Below are 23,492 nucleotides of genomic sequence, written 5' to 3' on the forward strand. Positions count from 1 at the left end.
ATTAGCATTAGCTTTATTTGCTTTGTAAACAAGACCTATAAATGTGAAAATGTGTTTTCATTGAATGGGAGAACACTGTCACATAACTATTACCGTGTTTCCCCGAAAATAAGTCATACCCTGAAAATAAGCTGTAGCAGGATTTTCGGGGTAGGTCTTAATATAAGCCCTACCCCAAAAATAAGCCCTAGTCCCAGGATTCGCCGGCAGTTCCCTTTCCCTCCCTCCCATCCCCTGTGCAGCAGATCCCTTGAGTGAGCACCAGCTCCCGAGCACCTGCCGTGCAGCCAAACCCCCATCCTTCCCTCTCTCCCATCCGAACCCCAACCACGAGCGAGCCCTAGTACGTAGTATGTAGGGCTTGCTCACTGTTGGCGGGGTTCGGATGGAAGGGAGGGAAAGATGGGGGGTCAGCTGCGGGGGTGGGTGATCGCTCAAGGACTCTGCTGCACAAGGGATGGGAGGGAATGGAAGCTGGGCAAGGATTCTGCTGCACGAGGGATGGGAAGGAGGGAAGGATAGAAGCTGGAATAAGGGTCTTGCTGCAGAGGGATGGGAGGGAGGGAAGGCTAAAAGCTGGACAAGGGTCCTGCTGCACAAGGGATGGGAGGGTGGGGAGAAAAAATGCTGTACATGTGGGGGAGAAAAAAGAAAGGGAGTAAAGGAGAGGAAGGGAGAGATGATCATGTGCATACCCTGAAAATAAGATCTAGTGGATTTTTGGGCCTAAAATTAATAGACACTATTTTATTTTCGGGGAAACACAGTGATACAGTTTTTTCAGATTTTGCTCTTACCCCAATCTTTCTGGCATAATATTGCTTATGTTCTCTTCTGGGAAAAAAAATGCAAAATAATTTAGCAGAAACTCACTGTTCTGCAGAAAAGATAAAAGGCAAACAGGAATGGGACTTATATACCGTCTTTTTGTGGATGCACATTCAAAGTGGGGGGGCAATGGAGTGACTTTCCCAGGGTCATAAGGAGCAGTGCTGGGATTCAATCCCACAACCTCAAGGTGCTGAGGCTGCAGCTGTACTACTAGGCCACTGTGACTGGGTGAAGTTCCCTGTCACTGGCATTCCACCAGAGGGAGCCTGTGGACTGGAGCAGTGAGAGAGCCTAGCTAATTTGCATAAGAACCGCATGTGCTGCTGGGAGCTGTCCACTCACTGTGAGTGGATTGTAGTCCTGAAAAGAACAGCTCCCAGCACAGAGAGCTCAGAAAACAAAAAGTTCCAGGAGCTGGGTGACCCTTGGGTGGAAGAATGCTGGTCTTTGGTCTAATGACTGGTAAGCCCTGAAGGGCACTATTGGCAGGGGGCCTGGTACAGTACAGTAGAGTGGAGTGGTGTGGTGTGGGGCTGCCTGCCCAGTTTTCCACTGCACCAGTCTTGAGGGGGGACTTGTGCAGTGGAGAACTGGAAGCCTGGTGGTGGGAGGGTCTATGGGGACATAAATACCAGAGAGATCTGGCCCTGTAGTGAAGCCTGGTGGTAGGAGCGTCTGTGGGCACTAGTGCTGCCCGATTCAGGAAAACAAATTTTGATTTGATTTGATTCAGCCTATTGAATCTATTTTTTGATTCATTTTGATTTTTCTGCCCAATTGGATGTTTTTACTGGTGGGTTTATTTTATAGCTTCTTCCACCCTTTTATAGCTCTTCACCTCTTTGCTCTCTCCTATCTCGGGGCTCAAAGGTCTCTCGTAGGAGGAGAGACTAAACAAACTACAACTCTACACTCTAGAAGAACATAGGGAGAGGGGAGACATGATTGAGACATTTAAATACATCACAGGATGTATCGAGGTGGAAAATGATATCTTCTTTCTCAGGGGACCCTCTGCCACTAGAGGGCATCCGCTCAAACTCAGGGGCGGGAAATTTCATGGCGACATAGAAATAGTGGTTGACCGTTGGAATGAGCTTCCAGCGCAGGTGATCGAGGCCAGCAGCGTGCTGGACTTTAAGAATAAATGGGATACCTATGTGGGATCCCTACGAAGGTTAAACTGGAACATCGGTCGCTAGGTATAGACTTAAGAGGATGGGTCAGTAGGGTGGGCAGACTTGATGGGCTATAGCCCTTTTCTGCCGTCATCTTCTATGTTCTATGTTTCTATCTACACTGGCACTGTGGTGTAAACAAAACAAACAAAAAAGACTTTTCCTCTCTCTGTTAAATCCTAGCTCACGTTCGCGGTCTAACTCCAGCTGTGGCAGGATACACATTTCAAATCTGACATATTGTAATCACAAAACAGAAAATAAAATTATTTTTTTTACCTTTTGTTGTCTGGTCATTATTCAGATCATATTGGTCCCAGGCTCTGCGACAAGTGTCTTCGGATAACTCACATGCCAGGGTCTCCTGCCCATTTGTCATTTTGTTCTTTCTCCGTACTAACCATCCATTTTCCATCTCTGTCCTCCCCTTCCATTTCCCTTCCCTCCCCTGGAGTACTGGCATCTTTCCTTTTTTTCATCTCCATCCCTGCAGCTGCAGTGATGGATCCCCACCATTCCCAGAGCCACCATCTCTCCTTTTCTCAACTACCCTTTCATCCAGCATCTCTCCCTCCTTCCCTTCACCCTAGAGTTCACCAGCTCTCCCTTTCTCTTCCCCACTACCCTCTTGTCCAGTATCTCTATCCCCAACCCCATCCCTTGTGTCCTTCTCTCCTTTTCTGTTCCTTCCCTCCCTAAATCTCATTATCCACCATCTCTCTCCCTCTCCTCTGTTTTTAGACCCATTATTTCTAAAAAAAAAAAAAAAAAGCCCACTCTTGTATATGCACGTCTCTTTGAATCCCCCTTCCCTCCTTCCATGTATTTCTACACCAGGGCCCCCTCCCTCAAAAGGCCTGCGCCCCCCTGAAGGCCTGTCCTCCCCCTGAAGTCTTGGTCCCCCCTGAAGGCCTGCACCCTCTCCTCCCGAAGGCCTGCATGTTCTCTCCTGGCCTCCCGCTTTTGTCTAAAGATAATTGGCAGCCTCAGAGAGGATCACGCTGCTGCAGCGATCTTTGCAAGCTGCTGTCGTCCTCAGCACCACATTTGCTCTACCGCGGCCCTGCCCCTCCTCTGACGTCAGGGGCAGGATCGCAGCAGAGCCAACGTGGTAACGAGGACGATGGCAGCCTCCAAAGATTGCTACAGCACCGCGATCCTCTCTGCAGGCTGCCGATTATCTTTAGGTAAGAGCAGGGAGGCCAGGGAGAAGCTAGAGGACACTACAAAGGGCCAAGACAGCACTTCCCGACTGACACTCCCCCCTCGCCCCCTGAAGCAGCAGCGGCAGTGGCAAGCCAGCAAGATTCAGCACTGCCGCTCTTGCTTTAGGGGGCGAAGGAGGAGGGTTAGCAACTGAATCGGCAAGGCCGATTTAAAAAAACAAAAAAAAAAACAAATCGGGAGTTTGGCAACATGTTTGCTAAGCTTCAACCCATGTTGACTTCTCCACATCCAGTCCAGTCTGAGCAACAATCTGAACCGATGACAGAGACCAGAACATTGATACAACCTCAACGTCGATCTTCGTCTTCGAGCCACGTTTCACATTGATCATCGAGGCATCGATCTAGTACACTGAGGCATCGGATGTCAAAGCAACACTCTTTGAAGCATCGGTCTTCACCTGTATTGGAGAAACATTGATCAACATCGAGGCACAGATCATTCTTGCCTCTCCATCAATTTTCAAGGCACAGATCCTCTTCAGCGCTCATCAAGGCATGAGACTCCTTCATCGAAGCATCAGTCCTCGGAGCAGGGGTGTCAGGCTTCAAGACATGGGTTCAGTCTCTCGAAGCATTCATCTCCATCTTCCACAGGGAAACAGATGTCCAAATCCAAACATCTTTCTCCAAAAGAAAATGTTCTGCATCACCCGTCCCTTCTACGCAACAACGCTCGAGGGGGCAAATTCTTTTTCATCCATGCCTCTGAAGATTTAGACATTCATTTTCAATATGCTCACAAGGCCTCACCTTGTTACTCAATAGCAGAAGGCTCTCTAGTGGAGGGTTCACCTCATTTCACTTCCCCAACATCTGAACCACTCTCTTTTTCCCAGTTCCTGCATCAGATGAGTAAAGACCTTAACATTATCCTGGAATCTGACTCCATGTATACTAAGGAGTACCTGGAGGAGTTAGAACTTACACATCCTCCTAAGGAGTCACTTAAGTTGCCCATGAATGGCATTTTTAAGCATAATTTTCAAAAAAATGTGAATACTCTATACTCAGTTCCAGCAGTTCCTGGCAAAATGGAATCGCGATATAGAATGGTTCACTGTAAAGGGTTTGAGAAACCCCAACTCTCTCACCAATCGTTGGTGGTGGAATCTTTTCTAAAGAAGACTAATCCTTCCAAAGTGTACTCTACAGTTCTTCCTGGACGTGAAAGTAGAACCATGGACAAATTCGGGCTTAGATTATATCAAAATTCAATGATGACAACTTGAATTTTGAATTACAACTTTGTCTTCACTTCATATTTGAAGTATTGGATTAAAACCATGCCATCTTTCTTCAAATATTTACCCTCTCATCGTCTCTCAGAATTTAAACATATGCATTGTACTTTCACAAACCTTCGTGTATACATGGTACAAGCTCCGTATGATGCCTTTGAAATGACCTCACGAGTCATAGCATTTTCAGTGGCCATGCGACGACTGGCATGGTTGCAAATTGTAGACATGGATCCTAATCTCTAAGACAGATTGGCGAACATCCTGTGTCTTAGAGATGAGCTTTTTGGAAAGTCCATTGATTATCTGAGTATTAAGAGATTATCTGAGTATGAAAAATCTTTTGCTACGTTACTCAGACCCAAGGCCAAGCCGTCTGCTTTCCAAGGGTTTAAACCCTCTTCATCTTATCAGAGGTGATATCCTCCTAAACCTGCTCCATATTTCAGGCCACCATAGAAAAAGCAGCCTCAACAATGTCACAGACGTCTCAGACACTGGCTGCATCTAAATCCACACAGCCTTTTTGACCATCTCAGCCAGAGCATAATGTCAATCCCTCTTTCTCTGTCTTTTCCTTTTCCCATCAGAGGTTGTCTGCATCATTTTTACTACCGATGGGAACTCATCACTTCCGATCTCTCAGTGCTCAAAATCATAAGGAAAGAGTATTCTCTTCATTTCCTGCAGATTCCATCAGATCACCCACCAAGAGGGTGTCCTTCCAATTCGTCGCAGACCTCTTCTTCTCCAGGAAGTACAAGCTTTATTCACTCTCAGTGTCATTGAGAGGGTTCCTCTGGAAAAGCAGAACATGAGATTTAATTCCCATTATTTCCTTGTACCAAAGAAGACGGGAGGTCTTCGACCAATATTGGATCTCAGAGCTCTCCTCAAATTTCTACATAAACAAAAATTGTGGATGCTGTCTCTATCGTCCTTGTATCCCCTTCTGGATCACAACGATTGCTTATGTCCTCTAGATCTCAAAGAGGCTTACATCCAGCCTCTCGCAAGTTCCTCAGATTTCAGGTGGGAACTCATTACCAATGCAGGGTGCTACCTTTTGATCTGGCCTCATCTCCCAGAGTTTTCACTAAATGCCTGGTAGTGGTAGCAGCAGCTTTGCAAAGTCACAGTCTTCAAGTTTTCCCATATATGGACGACTGGCTCATCAAAGATCCAACGTCTCAGGGGGTTATTGTAGTGACTCAACAGACTATTTGGTTCCTTCAAAGTTTGGGATTCGAAATCAACTTCCCCAGATCTCAACTACAGCCCTCTCAAACTCTACTGTTCACTGGAGCTCTTCTAGACATTGCAACTCAGAACATTCCTTCCACAACAGCGTCAGGATGCACTCATACAACTTTGTCACCGAGTGTCCACCCTCACTTCACTCTCAGTGAGGCACATGATGGTTCTCCTAGGTCACATGGCCTCTACAGTTCATGTGACTCCTTTTGCCAGACTTCACCTCAGGATTCCTCAGTGGATCCTGGCTTCTCAATGGTCAAAGACTTTTGACCCACTTCTCAGCACATAACAGTGACATTTTCTCTACGGCAATCTCTTCAATGGTGGATACTCTCTTCCAATCTTTCCAGAGGTTTGCTGTTTCAAATACCCCCTCACCAGAAGGTTCTCACAATGGACTCGTCAGCCTATGCTTGGGGAGCTCATCTCGATGGTCAAGGACATTGATCCACCATAGATCATCAAAATCACATCAATCTGTTGGAACTCAGAGCGATTTTCAATGCTCTCGAAGCTTTTCAGCATCTTCTTCACGATCAAGTTGTGCTCATTTGTACAGACAAGTAGCCATGTACTATGTGAACAAGCGGTGAAGAACAGGAACTCTTCCCCCTTTGCAAGGAAACTCAGAAAGTTTGGAATTGGGCAATTCCTCTCAACATCTTTCTCAAAGCTGTCTATATTCAAGGGGAGAAAAATTCGCTAGCGGACAAATTGAGTCGTCTCCCGCAACCTCACGAATGGACACTCAATTCGCCAACTCTCCATAACATTGTTTCTCAAGGGGGGACGCCTTCCATAGACCTTATTGCATCTCCCCACAACAAAAAACTGCCCCAGTTCTGCTCCAGAATATGCTTTCCTCACCGCCTGGAGGCAGATGCCTTTCTCATGGAGTGGACGAACAAATTCCTCTATTCGTTTCCTCCTTTTCTTCTCATTCTCAAGACACTTGTCAAACTCAAACATAAACATGCCACCATGATTCTGATAGCTCCTCGATGGCCCAGACAACCTTGGTTCTCCCTTCTACTTCAACTCAGCAGTAGGGAGCCACTACTTCTACTAATTTTTTTGTCTCTGCTTACACAGAATCACGGTTCTCTTCTTCATCCCAACCTGCAGTCTCTATATCTAATTGCTTGGTTTCTCTCGACATGACTTCAAACCTTCAGTTTTCTCAATCTGTCAGAGACATTATAGATGCTTCTAGAAAACCAGCCACCAGGCAGTGTTACAACCAGAAATGGACTAGGTTTTTTGCTTGACGCGATCTTCATCACAAGAAACCTCAGTCTACATCCTTGTCTTCAGTTTTGGATTACCTTTTTCATTTGTCTCAATCTGGCCTCAAATCCACTTCTGTTAGAGTTCATCTAAGTGCAATTGCTGCTTTCCATCAGCCGCTAGAGGAGAGAAACATCTCTCCGCTCATCCGTTTCTAGACTTATGAAAGGACTTTTCAATGTCAAACCACCTCTCAGACCACCTCCAGTGGTTTGGGATCTCAATGCTGTTCTTGCTAAACTGATGAAGTCTCCATTTGAACTGATGTCTACGGCTCATCTGAAATATCTTACTTGGAAAGTGGTCTTCCTCATTGCTCTTACATCTACTCGCAGAGTCAGTGAGCTCCAAGTTTTAGTAGCGGGCCCACCCTTTACAGTATTTTATCATGATAAGGTGGTTCTATGCACTCATCCAAAATTCTTGCCCAAAATTGTTACAGAATTTTATCTCAATCAATCAGATGTTCTTCCAGTGTTTTTTCCCAGGCCTCATTCTCACCCTGGAGAAAATGCTCTTCATACTCCGAACTGCAAGCGTGCTTTGGCCTTCTAATTGCAAAGGACTAAATCACATAGATCTTCTCCTCAACTTTTTGTCTCCTTTGATCCAAACAAGTTGAGGCATCCAGTTTCCAAGAGAACAATTTCCAATTGGCTAGCTGCTTGCATTTCATTCTGCTATGCTCAGACTGGGCTGCAACTGGAGGGCCCACAGCTATGGCAGCTTCTGTAACTTTCTTTAGATCTACTCCTATTAAGGAAATCTTCAAAGCTGCCACCTGGTCCTCGGTTCATACATTCACCTCACATTACTGCCTGGATTCTTTTTTCCAGACAGGATGGCCATTTTGGCCAAATAATATTACAAAATTTATTCTCCTAAACGTCAACACTCCCACCGTCCCATTCTGGTTAGCTTGGCGGTCACCCATACATGAGAATATGCAGCCTTCTTGTCCTGGGATAAAGCACAGTTACTTACCATAACAGGTGTTTTCCAAGTACAGCAGGCAGATATTCTCACAACCCATCCACCTACCCTGGTTGGCTTCTTGGCTAGCTATCTGAACTGAGGAGATGCGCGCCCTATGTCGGGCGGGAAGGCACTCACGCATGCAAGGTGTGGTAGTTGCAAATTTTCTAAAGTTCTTCAAGCAAGATTGCTTGTGCAGCTGTCCGCATCGGGGCTCCGTGGATGATGTCACTCATACGTGAGAATATCTGCCTGCTGTCCCTGGATAACACCTGTTACGGTAAGTAACTGTGCTTTATATCCTAGGTGCTGATATATTAATGTTGAGATCCCAGACCCCAGAAACATGTAACATTCACTGGCCGGAGTAGGGACTGTCTCGTACATGTTTAGTGTACAGCGCTACGTACATGTAGTAGCACTATAAAAGTGATTAGTAGTAGCGGCAGTATTTCAAAACAACTTTCATCTTCTGTTTAGACAAAGACTTTTTTTTATCCCAGTGTGCAGTGATAGGGTTGACTCCTTAGATTCAGTGGCGTAGCGAGGGTGAGAGGCGTCCGGAATGGTGGTGCCCCGCCCCCCTCCTGCTGTGCGTGCGTCACTTCCCTTCCCTCGGACCTCTTTAACGTTTCCATCGCAAGCAGCAGCCCTATCCTGCTGCTTGTGCCAGTGTTGGCTCTTCTTCTGAAGTCACTTCCTAGGTGCGGGTTCAGGAAGTGAAGTCAGAGGAAGAGCCAACGCTGGCGTAAGCAGTGGGTTGGTGTTGCTGCTCATACCAGGAATGTTAAAGAGGTATGGGGGAAGGGGCGCGCACATGTGGTAGTGGGGGGGGGGGCAAGGAAGGAGCAGGGGAGGTGGAGAGAATGGGTGCCGGCGCCTCTCCCTTACTATCCACTGCTTAGATTTTCCCTCAGAGCTGTACCATAGCTAAACTAAAAACATGTTTTCCATCTTCTTCTTGGAAATCTAACCCAGAACTGAACAACAAGGGAAGACCATTGTCTGCAGACAGACATATTGTTGGCTATAGAGGTTTACAGGTTTGTGAATCATAATTAATTGCCCAAATGAAAATAATTATTTATGCCTGAAAGCCCTAGAGCCACAACATGCTAATTACTAATAAAAGCTCTACAGTCTCAGGAAATCTGTGGGATTCTACACACAGCAAATAGCCTAATATTGAGCAAAGTTTGAATGCTGTGGGAGTAACTTTCATAGGGAATATCTAAGGGTAAATGGGTATTTACCTGTGGAGAAGGGTCCTTTCAAAACTGCCCCAGACTCTCTGAGGAGGACAGCCAGAAAAAGTAAACACCAGGATTCCACTTTAAATTCATACCCATCTTGTGCTGCTTTCCCTCACACATTTTGCAGATGAGATCTTGTTGAATCCCTTCCAAACTGAAACTCTGGATATTTTTCACCAGTTAGGCAATCTTGCTCCTGATGCCAAAAAGAAACATCACACATATGAGGAGCTGCTGAAAAGTTCTCAGCCCAACCAAGACGAGAAGGATGTGGAGCCATGAAATGTACAAGTTATTTCACACTTTTCTTTACACTTTTCACTTCAATGATATGAAAGGAAAGGAAAAGTATCGAGAAAAGTGTGAAATAAATTGTGTTTCACGGCTCTATATCATTCTCTTCTTATTTGGACTGAGAGCTTTTCAGCGACCTGTCATATTACCTTGACAAATACAGGATTCACTAAGGGCTTACTTCCACTAAATCCCACATTCACTGCAGTTAAAGCACATTTTTAATGCCCTTTATTAATTAGGCCCCTAAATCAGAAAAATTAATTTTCTGTCATGTTAACAGTAGGTCTTTGTCTTTTAAGGGAAAGTAGTGAGGTTACCAAGTTAGTCCACTTCAAAGGCAATAAATAGATACCTTTTTATATTAAATAAAACCAATTTCAGGAAATATTTTTTTCACTTGGGGAATAGTTAAGCTCTGGAACACGTTGTTCCAAGTGAAGACTCATGCCACAAGTTAACCACCTTTTTTCCAAATTAGATAGAAGCCCAAAGATGCAGGATGAAACTTCTGGGTCTAAGAAGAACCTGTTAATTTAGAAATATCATACTCTCCGGGCCCTATACTATGTATTTTTCAATTTTAAAACAACCACCAAATCGTTTAACTGCAGTATAATCTTATTTCCAGTGAAATAAGCACAGGTAGAAGATGTGTATTTGAGTTTGAACTGTGGTTTCAGAAACTGACATTCAGTTTGATTCTGTTCCGATGTAATTAAGAGAGGAATTCCTGGATGCCATTATTGCATTAAAGGTTACTCCCCAGGCGACCTTTCTTTCAGTGGCTCAGCATGGAAAATTCAACACTTCCCTGACTGGCAGCATACATAATATCAACTTTTATTCTCAAGATCTTCCTATGGGGAATCGGCAAGGATATTTATATAAGAGCTGATTGTAAATGTGACATGAAGACAGCTGTTCAAATTTAAAGTAACAGTACTTCACAAATACTCTCGATCTACAGTTTTAATTGTGTTTATCGATGTCTGCAAAAATTCCTTGTTCCAGAAGACAAAACATCCAGAAATATAAGAAATCAGGAAAAAATAGTTAAAGGTACGGAATCTGTTTTTTTTCTCAATATATTTTTATTCAGTTTAGGCAAGACAATTGCATCAAGAGCAGCAGCAGCATTCCACAACAACTCAGTGTAATAAGTTATTTAAAAAAAAAAAAAAAAAACCCCAACCTCACAGATATCACTCCAATACCCCTTCCCACCAAAACTAGAGCCAGACTGAACCCAGAATCTGGTTTCTGCTGAAACCGAATCTATGATTGAAATGGACCACTCTGTTTTGATAGAAACTGTAAACAAAATGGGATCCCCCCAATCCATCAAAAAAAACCCACCACCACCCTACAAGTACTCTCTGCCCCTCCCATCCACCTTGCCACAATGCAGCATAGCAGTAGAAGTGAAGGAACATGCACCCGTTGCTGTATAAAAATAAAAATGTGAGGTCTAGCTGGAAGGAGCTCCTGCTGTATGTATACGTGGGGGGGGGGGATATATGCTAAAAATGGGCTAAACTAAGAAGGAGATGAAGGTGGACTGGAACTAGATCAGGGCTGGGCAGGAATGGGACTAGGACTGGCAGGAGGCTCATGCTGAGAGGGAGGGAGTGCTGGCTCTGAAAGGAGGCTAATACAGTAAGATTAGTCTCAAAATGGGCTGAAAAACAAAGGAGGGGGGGGGGGCTTGGGGTGCCACAATCCCTTGAATCACTCCTATTTGCAAAAATAAGCTCTAAGAACAGCTTTTCATTCAATTTTAAGAATTTTTCTCTGCTGTTGCGTAGGTTTAACTTATATAAGCAAAGCTCTCCACAAAAATACTAAGCAATTCACTGTGAATGAAAGAAAAAGCCTCAGGTTAACGGTGAGCATTACAAAGGCTCAACCTCCATCTCCTACATCATCGTCAGAAAAAATTTTCATTCATGTAAGAAAAGCCAATTGATGTATAAAGCTTTTGATGAAGAATTACAGATTTCTGTTAATATTCAAAACTGATTTTAACTACTACTTCCCCTTTTTTTCTTTTTGTGGAGAGCTTTGTTTATATAAGTTGAATTTTCCTCCACTCCTCTATTTTTTGAAAGTGTTGTGTAGATTTAGACATTTCTGTTTTATTTTCTACCTAAACTAAGGCACCTTGTGTGGAATTAACCCTATCTTGTCTGAGGTACAAATGTGACCAAGATCAAGGAGCCACCATGGATTCGGAGGACTGGTTTCCTGAGTACTCAGCCCACTGCGGTAACCATTAAGTTACTCCTCCACTCTTTGAACTCTTTTTGGTATAAAACGGTGGTTCCTAAACTTCTTCAATTCATGGCCCTCCTAGGCCACACAGATCTACCTCCCTCCACATCCTTGTAACCTGTTCTGAGCTTGTTGGAGAGGACGGGATTTCAAATGAATCAAATAAATGAATATTCCTCCCCAACTATTCTGCTGTGGTGCCACTCTTCCACCAGCAAGCATCCACAGCAACATTTCTCCTATACATATATGTTTTTGAGTTATCATAAGTCCCAAATAATACACTTCATATAATGCATCTCTAAAATGAGTTAGAACCATGATTTAATTTTAAAGGATGGAAGAAGCACAAAAGATCCTAATTGCGAAGGACACAAAAAGGTTGAATTAGGCAGTGGCATAGCCAGACCTGATATTTTGGGTGGTCCCAGAATTAACACGGAGGGGTACTAGACATATAAATGTGAATGTAATTAGAGACTAAAGGAAGCCGGTGGAAAGATAAATGAATTATCCCACAGTCCAGCATCTCCTTTTCCCTTCCCAACCCCCCTCCCCCCATAGCCCCAAATCTCCCCTGCCCATCCTTGCCCTCCCCTGAAGGGAGAGCTGCTAGCTCTGACTTGGGCTGTGCTTGTTAGAGGGGCAGATGTGTTTTTTCAGACTAGTGCTGCCTGATTCACGATTTGAATCGGTTCACCGATTCAATTTGGGTGAATCGATTCGAATCGATTTAAATTTTTTTTAAAAAATCAGCTTCCCGATTCGGACCCTCGCCCCCTAAAGCAGGAGTGGCAGCGCTGCTCTTGCTGGCCAGCCGCTGCCGCATCTGCTTTAGAGGGCAGGAGATAGAGTCAGTCGGGAAATGCTGCTGTCAGCTTCCCCCCTAGCCACCCTGAAGGACATCGAATCGAATCGTACCCCCTGAAGGACTGCCTCTCCCCCCCCCGGGAATGCCTCCGTGTTCCCTCTGGCCTCCCCGCAGCGTTTACCTTATAGCTGCAGCCTGCAATGAAGATCGCAGTTACAGCGTCTTTACTAAGTGCTTTCAGCTCTTTCCTCCGCCCGATCCCCGATCAGAGGAGGGGCGGGACCGCAGCAGAGGAAAGAGCTGAAAGCACTTAGTAAAGACGCTGTAACTGCGATCTTCATTGCAGGCTGCAGCTATAAGGTAAACGCTGCGGGGAGGCCAGAGGAAACACGGAGGCCTTCCCGGGGGGTGGGGGGGGGAAGTCCTTCAGTAGGTGGGACAGGCCTTTAAGGGGGGGATCAGGCCTTTAAGGGAGGGTGCAGATCTTTAAGGGGGGGACAGGCAGGCCTTCAGGGGGGACAGGCCGGCCTTCAGGGGGGATAGGCCTTTAAGGGAGGGACAGGCCTTCAAAGGGGGGACAGGCCAGGGATGGTGGCACAGGCCTTCATGGGGGACAGGCAGGCCTTCAAGGGGGGGGACAGGCCTTCAAAGGGAGAGACAGGTCTTCAAAGGGGGGAACAGGCCAGAGATGGTGGCATAGGCCTTCAGGGGGGGACAGGCAGGCCTTCAGGGGGGTGGGTAAGGCCTTCAGGGGGAGGTGCAGACCTTCAGGGGAGGGAGGCCCTGGTGTAGAAGTACACGGAGGGAAGGAAGGGGGGGTTCAAAGAGATGTGCATATGCCGGACTTTGGTGGGGAAGAAATAATGGGTCTAAAAATAGAGGAGAAGGAGAGAGATGATGGACAAGGGATTTAGGGAGGGAAGGAACAGAAAGGGAGAGAAGTTGGACACAAGGGATGGTGTGGAGGGGGGAATAGAGATACTGGATAGGAGGGTAGTTGGGAAAAGAAAGGGAGAGATGGTGGACCCTGGAGTGGTGAGGAAGGAGGGAGAGATGCTGGATGAAAGGGTGTTTAAGAAAAGGTGGATCTGTGGATGGAGACAAAAAAAAAAAAAGAAAGATGCCAGACCTCCGGGAGAGGGAAGGGAAAGAGAAGGGGAGGACAGAGATGGCAGATGGATGGTTAGAACAGAGAAAGAAGAAAGAAGGAGATCCTGGCAAGCAAGTTATCAGAAGACAACCAGAGCCTGGGACCAACAAGATTTGAATAATGACCAGACAACAAAAGATAGAAAAACTAATTTTATTTTCCATTTTGTAATTACAATATGTCAGATTTGAAACGTGTATTCTGCCAGAGCTGGTGTTAAACTGCAAACGTGAGCTAGGATTTAAGAGAGAGAGGAAAAACCTTTTTTGTTTGTTTATTTTGTTTACACCATAGCGCCAGTGTGGTTAGGAGAAGGCAAAGGGAGTGAAGAGGCTATAAGGGGTGAAGAGGCTATAAAATAAACCCTCTAAGGTGTTTGAAAAAATACCCAATTGGGCAGAAAAATCAATTCAGTAGGCTGAATTGAATCGAATCAAAAAATTTTTTTCCTGAATCGGGCAGCACTACTTCAGACGGGTTTAGGCATGTCACTGTGTGCACATGCACGATGGAGGAGGATTGAGCTGGTACAGTAAGTACATGCAGGGCCAGGCTTCTCTGGGATGAGTCCGGGGCTCCAGGCAGGTCACTGCATGCATTGTATACAATAGCAGAGGCCTAAGCAAGGACTGTACACATGCACAGGGTAGGCCCTCGGAGCTACATGTGGCAGCGGTAGTAACTGTGCACATGTGACATACAGATGTGAAGGAGGAGGAGGAGGCTCATCCGATGTCCACAGTCAATTGGCCAGCTAGCCAGGTATGTGCCGTGAGGCAAGCTTATGGAGCACACTAGCTAACATGGTGGTTGGAAGATTTGGAACCAGTCAACAGGCAGGCAGGAGGGCTGCTAACTGGCATGAGACAGATTTAATAAAACAACAACAAAAAAATGGATCTGCACCGGGGGACTAATCCTCATCTCCACGTGGTTGCTGAGAATGGGGCTGGCTGCATTTGTACCTGATTGGCCATCAGCCTGGGTGGGCCTAAGCCAAAAATGGATGACGTGCATATCCTGTAGCTGGGTCCATGGAATTAGGACAAGTATGATGAAACTTGCGAGTAGTAGCACTGTCTAGTCTTGAGCCATAGCTACTGTGCATTCTCACATCTTTTGTATACATTCATAGTTCTGTTATCTTTAAAAAAAAAAATAAAAAATTTTAATGATCTAAAATGGAAGCAGTTCAGTGGAGGTCTGTAACATTGCACTAGGAAGTAAATTGGGCAGACTAGCTGGACATAATTCCATTTATCTGCCATCATAGATTTTGTAATTACATATATTTTTTGGTACATCTAATAAGAACCTTCAGATGGATGAATATAAGTTAAACTTGTTCAATAGGGTGTATGTGTGTTGTGGCTAACTGGTGAAGGACACGTCAAAAGAATGAGATTAACATGTTATTGCATCAGTTAATCTTTTGGGGGGTCTTTTACTAAGGCGCGCTAGCCGATTTTAGCATGTGCTAAATGCTAACGCGCCATTATATTCTATGGATGCGTTAGCATTTAGAGCGCGCTAAATTGGCTAGCGTGCCTTAGTAAAAGACCCCCTTGGTTTTTACCTGTAGATGAAGCCCTTACAACTTTGTGTGGCACTTTACAGTTTCAGATTGTAGGAAAGAAACTTAACAACAGAAGAGAAAAATATTCACAATTAAAAATTGTAGTTGTATGTGCTATTTGATTAATCTATTAACAGTAATAAAACTTCAGGCCATTTAGTTGCTTTGTCTTGTTTAAATTTTATTTCCTGTTGCAAATAGATGTCATAGATAATATATAAATCAGAAAGCTACAAGTGTAACAACCAGAGCCAAAATCTACAATTCTTAAAGGAAAAAAAAAAATCACAAAAACTAAGGTCAAGAAGAAATATATTTATAATTTAGGATTCATAAAATAGGTAGTAGTAAGGGTCAACAAACAAGTTGTAAGTGATACTTTTTAATAAGACTAACTGAATACCGTAAATCTATGACTCTAAATAAGAAATACGTATGAAAGATCTATTGAGCCCAGCATCCGGTTTCCAACAGTGGCCATTTAGGTTGCAGGTATCTGGTAGATCCCACCACAGTGGCCCTCCCAAACCTACCTGGCTAATAATTTTTTATGGACTTTCCCTTCAGGAACTTGTCCAGTCCTCATTTGAGTCTTGCTATGTTGACTACCTTATCCACATCCTCCAATAGAGAATGACAAGAGGCCAAATTTTTCCCCATCCCCGCGGGAACTCATTTTCTCATCCCATCCTGGTGAGGTTTTTTTTTCTGTCCCTGTCCCTGCTCCATTCCTGCAAGCTCTGTCCTCATCTGCACAAGCCTCAAAAACTTTAAAATCATAAGTGTTTGAGGCTTGTGCGGTTAAGGCAGACCTTGTAGGAATGAGACAGGGACAGTGACAAAACTCATGGGGACGGAACGGGAAAATTGAGTTCCTGTGGGGATGAGGAAAAATTTGTTCCCGAGTCATTCTCTACCTCCAGCAACAGATTCCATAGCTTAATTGTGCATTGTGTGAAAGAAAAACATTCTACAATTTGCTTTCAGTCTGCTGATCATTAGTTTCACTGAGCATCCTCTTGTTCTGTCTGACTCATAATGTTATAAACTTATCACCTCTCAGTTGTCTAATTAGCTTCTGTTCCTAAGGGATATGTTCCATCTCCTTTGTTGCTGTTGTTCCCATTCTCGGAACCTTTTTAGTTGCACTATATCCTTTTTGAGATGAGACGGGCAGAACTGTACATAATATTCAAGGTGCAGACACACCAGAGACCTATACAGAGGCATAATGATCTTCTCAGTTTTATTCTCCATCCCTTTTTTGGATAATCTCAAACATTCTGTTTTCTTGTTTTTAGCAGGTTGGTGGGGAAAACATCAGTGCAGTTACTCTGAACTTAAATAATACTGAGAGGAAGATTCTAAAAACTTTGTAAATGCCATAAAATTTATAATAATAAAGAAAAGTTAACAATAGAAATATATGAACATATATACAAAGCAATAAATAACAATTACTATATAGTCTAATATAAGTCTCGATCCAAATATAAGTTGAGACCCCCATTTTTCCCCCCAAAAAGGAGGAAAAATGGTTGACTTGAATATAAGACGGGGGCTTAATAATCAAATGCCATGCCCTGCCAGGATCTGCATCCAGTGTCCCCTTCCTGAAGCCCTCCGCTGCCAGGTTCTGCACCCAGCCCCCCTCCCTGCCAAGTTCTGCACCCAGTCTCCTTCCCTCCCTGCCCTGTAACGTTCTGCACCCAGCCCCCTTCCCAACCGGGAGCAAGCTTTTTGAGCTCCCGCCCAGCCCTGCACCATTCCCTGAATGGCTGCTGCGAGAACTGGCGGCAGCCTTTCAAGGAGCGGCACAGGGCCGGGCAGGAGCTCAAAAAGCTCGCTCCTGCATGCCAGCCTGGATGCACTGCTGGCCGCAAGATTGGCAGGAGGGGTTCAGTGCAGGATACAATACTGGACCACCAGGGAAAAGGTATGCGATGGAGGGAAGGGGTAATTGTTAGTATTGGATGGGAGACAGGAGGGATCCCTCCTGTCCTGGCCTAATGGCAGGCCTGCAGCAAGTCCGGGAGGGTGGTTACTGGGTGATGACCCGAATATAGGACAAGACCCCCATTTTGAGGCCATTTTTTGGCCTAAAAATCTCATCCTATATTTGAGTATATACGGTACATAAATGTACCTATATGAATGTATACTTAAATATGTATAGTGAAGCTGAAGCTAATAGATAAAAGACAACTCTCATAAATGGTTACAATAATTATCTAGAGGTGTCCAAGTTTTACAAAAGTGTGCTATTGTACAAGATTTTATAGCGATAACACTTTCCATTTACATATAGAACATACATAACTCCACCATTCACTAAAGTTGAGCTTATAAAATGAATAGCAGCAGTGAGGAGGATGTTAAAAAGTTTATTTTGTTTAGCAGGAATGGTGGTAATAGGATTTGAAGAACGCAAAATAAGAGTTAAGAACATAAGAATAGCCTTACTGGGTCAGACGAATGGTCCATCAAGCCCAGTAGCCCATTCTCACTGTGGCCAATCCAGGTCACTAGTACCTGGCCAAAACCCAAGGTGTAGCAATAGTCCATGTTGCTGATACAGGGCAAGCAGTGGCTTCCCCCGTGTCTTTCTCAATAACAGACTATGGACTTTTCCTCCAGGAACTTGTCCAAACCTTTCTTAAAACCAGCTAGGCTATCTGCTTTTACCACTTCCTCTGGCAACGCGTTCCAGAGCTTAACTATTCTCTGAGTGAAAAAAAATTTCCTCCAAATGGTTTAAAAAGTATTTCCCTGTAACTTCATCGAGTGTCCCTAGTCTTTGTAATTTTTGATGGAGTGAAAAATCGATCCACTTGTACCCGTTCTACTCCAGTCAGGATTTTTTAGACTTCAGTCATAAGAAAAAGATATAGATTTGTCAATATTCATTACTTTTCTAATTCTACGCCATATTAAATTCCAATAAATTTGCACGTTGGTGCATTACATTAAAAGATGAGAAAGCGTACCAGATTCTTAAAACTTACCGGAAATATCCAATGAGTTGCTGTCGCGGCTGTTATTGTAACAATTTAAAAAAACCAAGTCATTAAAAAAAAAAAAAAACACGTTCAAATGAGGTTCGTGGAGTTTTGCGAAGAGTTGCTAGATTTACATGTGATGAGTTTTAAAGAGCATGGGCATCTTCTGATGTGAAGATTTCAAGGTGGTAAAACTTGACTTTGGGGGGCTTCTATTGGGGGAGATTTATTTGATGTGAGGTTTGTGCTTGGGAGTTGGTGTTATGCATGGCCCCCTTTAAGATGCAACCTGGGCACATCAGGCCATGGCTTTGCAGCCCAATCCTCCCAGAACAGTGGCATAAATGTTGCCTCTGAGGTTACTCAATTGAAACAATAGCTATTTTTAAATTATGTACTTTATTATTTAAAATTTTACTTGGTTGATTGCCAAAATATGCGATATATCATATACTCTTAATTTTCCAATTATCATACTTCAAACTTCATAAACCAATTAAATCTTCAATCCCCAAGCTTTAAAAAGTAAGTGGTGAGAGTTTGCACTTGTTGTCTTTTATTTACCAGGCAGTCAAAGTTTGAAATAGTCTAAATAAGGCAGTGGTCTTCATTAATTTTTAAGTTGGGGTCACTTTCGATCCAAATAAGCTGAAGGAAGGTCACTGTTGAACAGTGTGTGTCAGTGTATCCTTGAAAAGGTAGGCATTCCAAATACATTATTTCTATCTACTGAGAAATCCCATGTCTGTCATTTAAGCATGTGACTCTTCCTCCTCCTTTCTGTCATGAGCTCAGGTAGAGCATAGCAGGAAAAATAACCCCAAAATGATGAGGGCTGCCCCAAAGGTCTCCAGGGGGCACCATTGGCCCCTGGGCCTTGCATTGAAGAACACTAAAGAGGTTAGAATGATTACTATATGATATGTTGGAAAAATTTGAAAATTATATTCTTTAGCACTCTCCAGACCAGTAGAGGTTAACTTTACGATTGGGTATATATCTAATCATGACCAGCAGGTGGAGACTGAAAACAAAACTTTGGGACAGTATATCCTAGCCCCTCCTCTCTATTTCCCTCAGTCTTCTTTCAGTCTCCAGCAGGTGTTGAGTGATCTGTACCCATCTCCCTTGGTAGGGCTGTTGGAATTTGTTTAGAGGTTTATTGTCCCTGTTTTTAGCCGGACGGAGCTTGGACGGACTCTGTTTGGGGGTTCGTCCGACCTCGGGGGTGTCAAACCCGGCGGGTCACGAGCGGGGTCCCTCCCCCCACTTCCTCCACCTCCCCATATTTTTTTAGAGGAGCCTCAGCAGTAAGCCTTGCCCCCTAAATCAAGCAAGGCATATTGCTTCGAGAGCCTGTGGAGTCTGTTCTGTAAAAAAAAAAAAAAAAAAAAAATCCTGAGGTAGTGCTGGTCTGGAGGGTTGTATCCCTTTAAGAAAACTGTATTTTACTGTATTTTTTCAACTAACCGGCACTTTTTTACAGCTAGGTCGCGTATGGAGCAATGAGCACTTCTAAAGGGAAAAAGTGCTCATTGTGCTCCAGACGCGAGGCACTCGCGGCCGGCCTGTGCAAGCGGTGTTCAGGCCGGTGCGGTGGAGGAGCTCCGTCGGCAGCGGCTGCAGGCGCCCAGAGCTCCCCGTCGATGGTGCCTCGCGAGTCGGCAGGGAACGGTGGAGAAGCCCGGTCTTCTCCGTCCGCCCACGGAGGGATTCCCCGAGCCGCCGACGGTCGGGTTTTAGAGGATTCCCTCTCAGCTGATATTTTGACAGCTGATGCCGGCTTGCCTGTTTTAGCGGCTGAGACTATTCAGGTCTCTCAGCCGCTTCAGGCTGTGGAGGGAGCTGTTTTGGCGGGAAAGACGCCATCTTCTCTGTCTGGCCCCTCCATTTTGTCTTCCACCTCAGGTGACCTTCCCCCTGTTTTGTCTAAGCAGGGGCAGGTTTCTGCTGGGTCCCCTGCTGTGGCAGGGAGTCCCTTGGGACCCTCGGGGGGTTTTTCCCCTGATTTTTTCTTTTCTTTATGCAAAGCCTATTTTCAGGCGGCTGGGGGTCCCGGTTGCGCCCAGGGGGTCTCGGGGGGTGGGGTTTCCTCCGCGCTCCCTGCGGCTTTGCCTCTCTCGTCTGACGTGACGTCCCCTCCGCCGCCTCTCTTGTCCAAGCGTCCGCGGGTGTCGTGGGACGAGGATTTGTGGTCGGAGGAACGTGTCGGTATGGAGGAGGACCTGGACCCTTCTGAGGAATTCCAGGACCCTCTGGAGGGGACGGAAGCTGGCGGCGGGTTGTCGGGTTTCCCGTTCTCCAGTGACGAGGCGTCCGTGGTGCGCCTTTTTCAGAGAGATGAGCTGCCTGACCTTATTCAACAGGTTTCTTCGGCTTTGCGTTTTGAGGACGCGCCGCCGGAGACTCCGCGTGTGGGGGACCCTCTGTTACGAGGGATCCGTTCCGTTTCCCGCTCTTTTCCTATGCATCAGGATATTCGGGATATTATTCTTGAGCAGTGGAAAACGCCGGAGACGCCGTTTCGGCTGGCGCGCAGCATGGCTCGCCTGTATCCCATTCCTGAAGGGGATCGGGCTACGTTAGCTTCGCCAGTCGTGGATGCGGTGGTCTCGGCTATTTCCAAGCGGCATACCGTGCCTGTTGAGGGCGGTTCTGCCTTGCGGGACTCTGAGGAGCGCAAATTGGAGAACATCCTTAAGCAAAATTTTCAAGTCTCTGCTTTTGGGGTCCAGGCGGCTATTTGTGGGGGACTGGTCGCTCGCGCCGTGTTTCGGTGGGCGGAGCGGGTCTTGGATCGAGAGTCTGACGACTGGTCTCTGGTGGATCAGGAGGTAGCAAAGATTGAGATGGCTGCCTCATTCCTCTCGGATGCTCTGTATGACTTGGTGCGGATCTCGGCTAAGTCCATGGCTTTTGGCGTGGCCGCAAGGCGTGTGTTGTGGCTGCGCGCTTGGGCGGCGGATGCTGCGTCCAAAGCTAAGCTTACTAAATTTCCCTTTCGGGGGTCGTTTTTATTTGGAGAGGACTTGGATAAGTTAATTCAGACTCTGTCGGACTCGAAAGTTCCCCGTTTGCCGGAGGACCGTGCCCGCCCGGCGTCTCGGGGGGGTGCGGCCCGGGGGCGTTTGCGGGAATTTCGCAAGTATCGCCCTGGGCGTGGGGCTGCTTCTTTCCAGTCTCCGGGGTTTTCCCGGGGTCGGTTCTTCCAGCGCATGCAGCCCTTTCGGGGGGCCCGTCGGGGGGCAGGGAACCCCTCCGCCGGTTCCCCCGCTTCCCGTCCTGCACAATGACGCCTTGCCGGCGCCCCCCTTGGTTCCGGTGGGGGCCCGGCTGCGCGACTTTTTTCCCAAATGGGCCGAGATCACGTCCGATCAGTGGGTCCTGGAGGTGGTGCGGGACGGTTATGCCCTGGAGTTCGCCCGCTCTCTGCCGGATTTTTTCCTCGCTTCTCCGTGTCAGACTCCGGGGAAGAAGCAGGCTTTTCGCCAGACCCTTCAGCGCTTGCTAGATCTCAGGGCAGTAGTTCCGGTGCCCCCCCCGGAGTGGGGCACGGGCAGGTACTCCATTTACTTTGTGGTGCCCAAGAAGGAGGGGACTTTTCGGCCCATCCTCGATTTGAAAGGGGTCAACAGGGCTCTCAAGGTTCCCTCTTTCCGTATGGAAACGCTGCGGTCGGTCATTCTGGCGGTTCAGCCGGGGGAGTTTCTCACTTCTCTCGATCTGACGGAGGCCTACTTGCATGTTCCTATTCGGACCTCTCATCAGCGTTTCCTGCGCTTTGCGATCTTGGGTCGGCACTATCAGTTCTGTGCGCTTCCCTTTGGGCTGGCCACGGCTCCCCGGACGTTCACCAAGGTGATGGTGGTCGTCGCGGCAGCCTTGCGGTCGGAGGGCATTCTGGTACACCCCTACCTGGACGACTGGTTAATTCGGGCCAAGTCGTTGCAGGAAAGCTACCGGGTTACGGCTCGGGTGGTGGAGTTTCTCCGGTCGCTGGGCTGGGTGGTCAACCTTTCCAAGAGTCGGTTGGTTCCGGCTCAGCGTCTGGAGTACCTCGGGGTGCTGTTCGACACCTCCTTGGGGAAGGTCTTCCTCCCAGAGGCCCGGGTGAGCAAATTGCAGTCTCAGATTCGCCTGCTTTTGGCGTCCCGGTGTCCTCGGGCGCGAGATTTCCTCCAGGTCCTGGGGTCGATGGCGGCGTCCCTGGACGTGGTGAGGTGGGCGCGGGCCCACATGCGTCCTCTTCAGTATGCTCTGCTCCGGAGGTGGTCTCCCCAGAGGCACGGGATGGATGTTCCGGTTCCCCTGCGAGGCTTGGCGCGCTGCAGTCTGCGTTGGTGGCTCCGGACCCCTCACCTAGTTCAGGGGGTGGGTCTGGATCTTCCGCAGTGGACGGTGCTCCTTACGGATGCGAGTCTCCTGGGTTGGGGGGCCCAGTGTCTGGGTCACTCTGCTCAGGGAACCTGGTCCACGGAGGAGGCCTCCTGGTCGATCAACGTGTTGGAGACCAGGGCGGTCCGGCTGGCGCTGTTGGCTTTCCACTCCCTTTTGTTGGGCAAGTCGGTCAGAGTCCTGTCGGACAATGCCACGGCAGTGGCTTATGTCAATCGTCAGGGGGGCACCAAGAGCACTCTGGTGGCGCAGGAGGCGGCTCGGCTCATGGTTTGGGCGGAGTCGCATCTTCTGGACCTCTCGGCCTCTCACATTGCCGGGGTAGAAAACGTTCAGGCGGACTTCCTCAGTCGTCACTTCTTGGATCCGGGAGAGTGGTGTCTCGGCGCCGAGGCGTTTCAGTTGCTAGTGCGTGCTTGGGGGCAGCCCCTGATGGATCTGATGGCTACAAGTGGCAACGCCAAAGTACCCCGCTTCTTCAGTCGTCGCAGGGACGGTCTGGCCGAGGGTCTGGATGCTCTGGTCCAACCGTGGCCAACGGAGGGGCTGTTGTATGTGTTCCCTCCTTGGCCATTAGTAGGCAGAGTACTGCTTCGCATTGTTCGCCATCCGGGGCTGGTGGTCTTGGTGGCTCCGGATTGGCCTCGTCGTCCGTGGTATGCGGATCTGGTGAGGCATCTGGTGGCGGATCCTCTTCCTCTGCCTCTCGAGTGCGATCTTCTGACGCAGGGTCCCATTCCCATGT

At 46.8% G+C, this 23,492-nt stretch overlaps 1 protein-coding gene and 1 long non-coding RNA gene across 2 annotated transcripts in view; one reads left to right on the top strand and one right to left on the bottom strand.

The window, feature by feature from the left end:
* The window catches only part of LOC117359267, a 53,694-nt gene extending 44,367 nt beyond the window's left edge, over window positions 1-9,327 (bottom strand). Inside the window, exon 1 of the long non-coding RNA XR_004539195.1 lies at window positions 9,249-9,327. This is a non-coding gene — a long non-coding RNA (uncharacterized LOC117359267). The remainder of the gene's footprint in view (window positions 1-9,248) is intronic.
* The window catches only part of CNNM2 (cyclin and CBS domain divalent metal cation transport mediator 2), a 409,496-nt gene that overhangs the window by 136,622 nt on the left and 249,382 nt on the right, over window positions 1-23,492 (top strand). The gene's annotated exons all lie outside the window — the stretch shown is intronic.

Source organism: Geotrypetes seraphini, chromosome 4 (assembly GCF_902459505.1).
Source record: "Geotrypetes seraphini chromosome 4, aGeoSer1.1, whole genome shotgun sequence".
Classification (NCBI taxonomy): domain Eukaryota; kingdom Metazoa; phylum Chordata; class Amphibia; order Gymnophiona; family Dermophiidae; genus Geotrypetes; species Geotrypetes seraphini.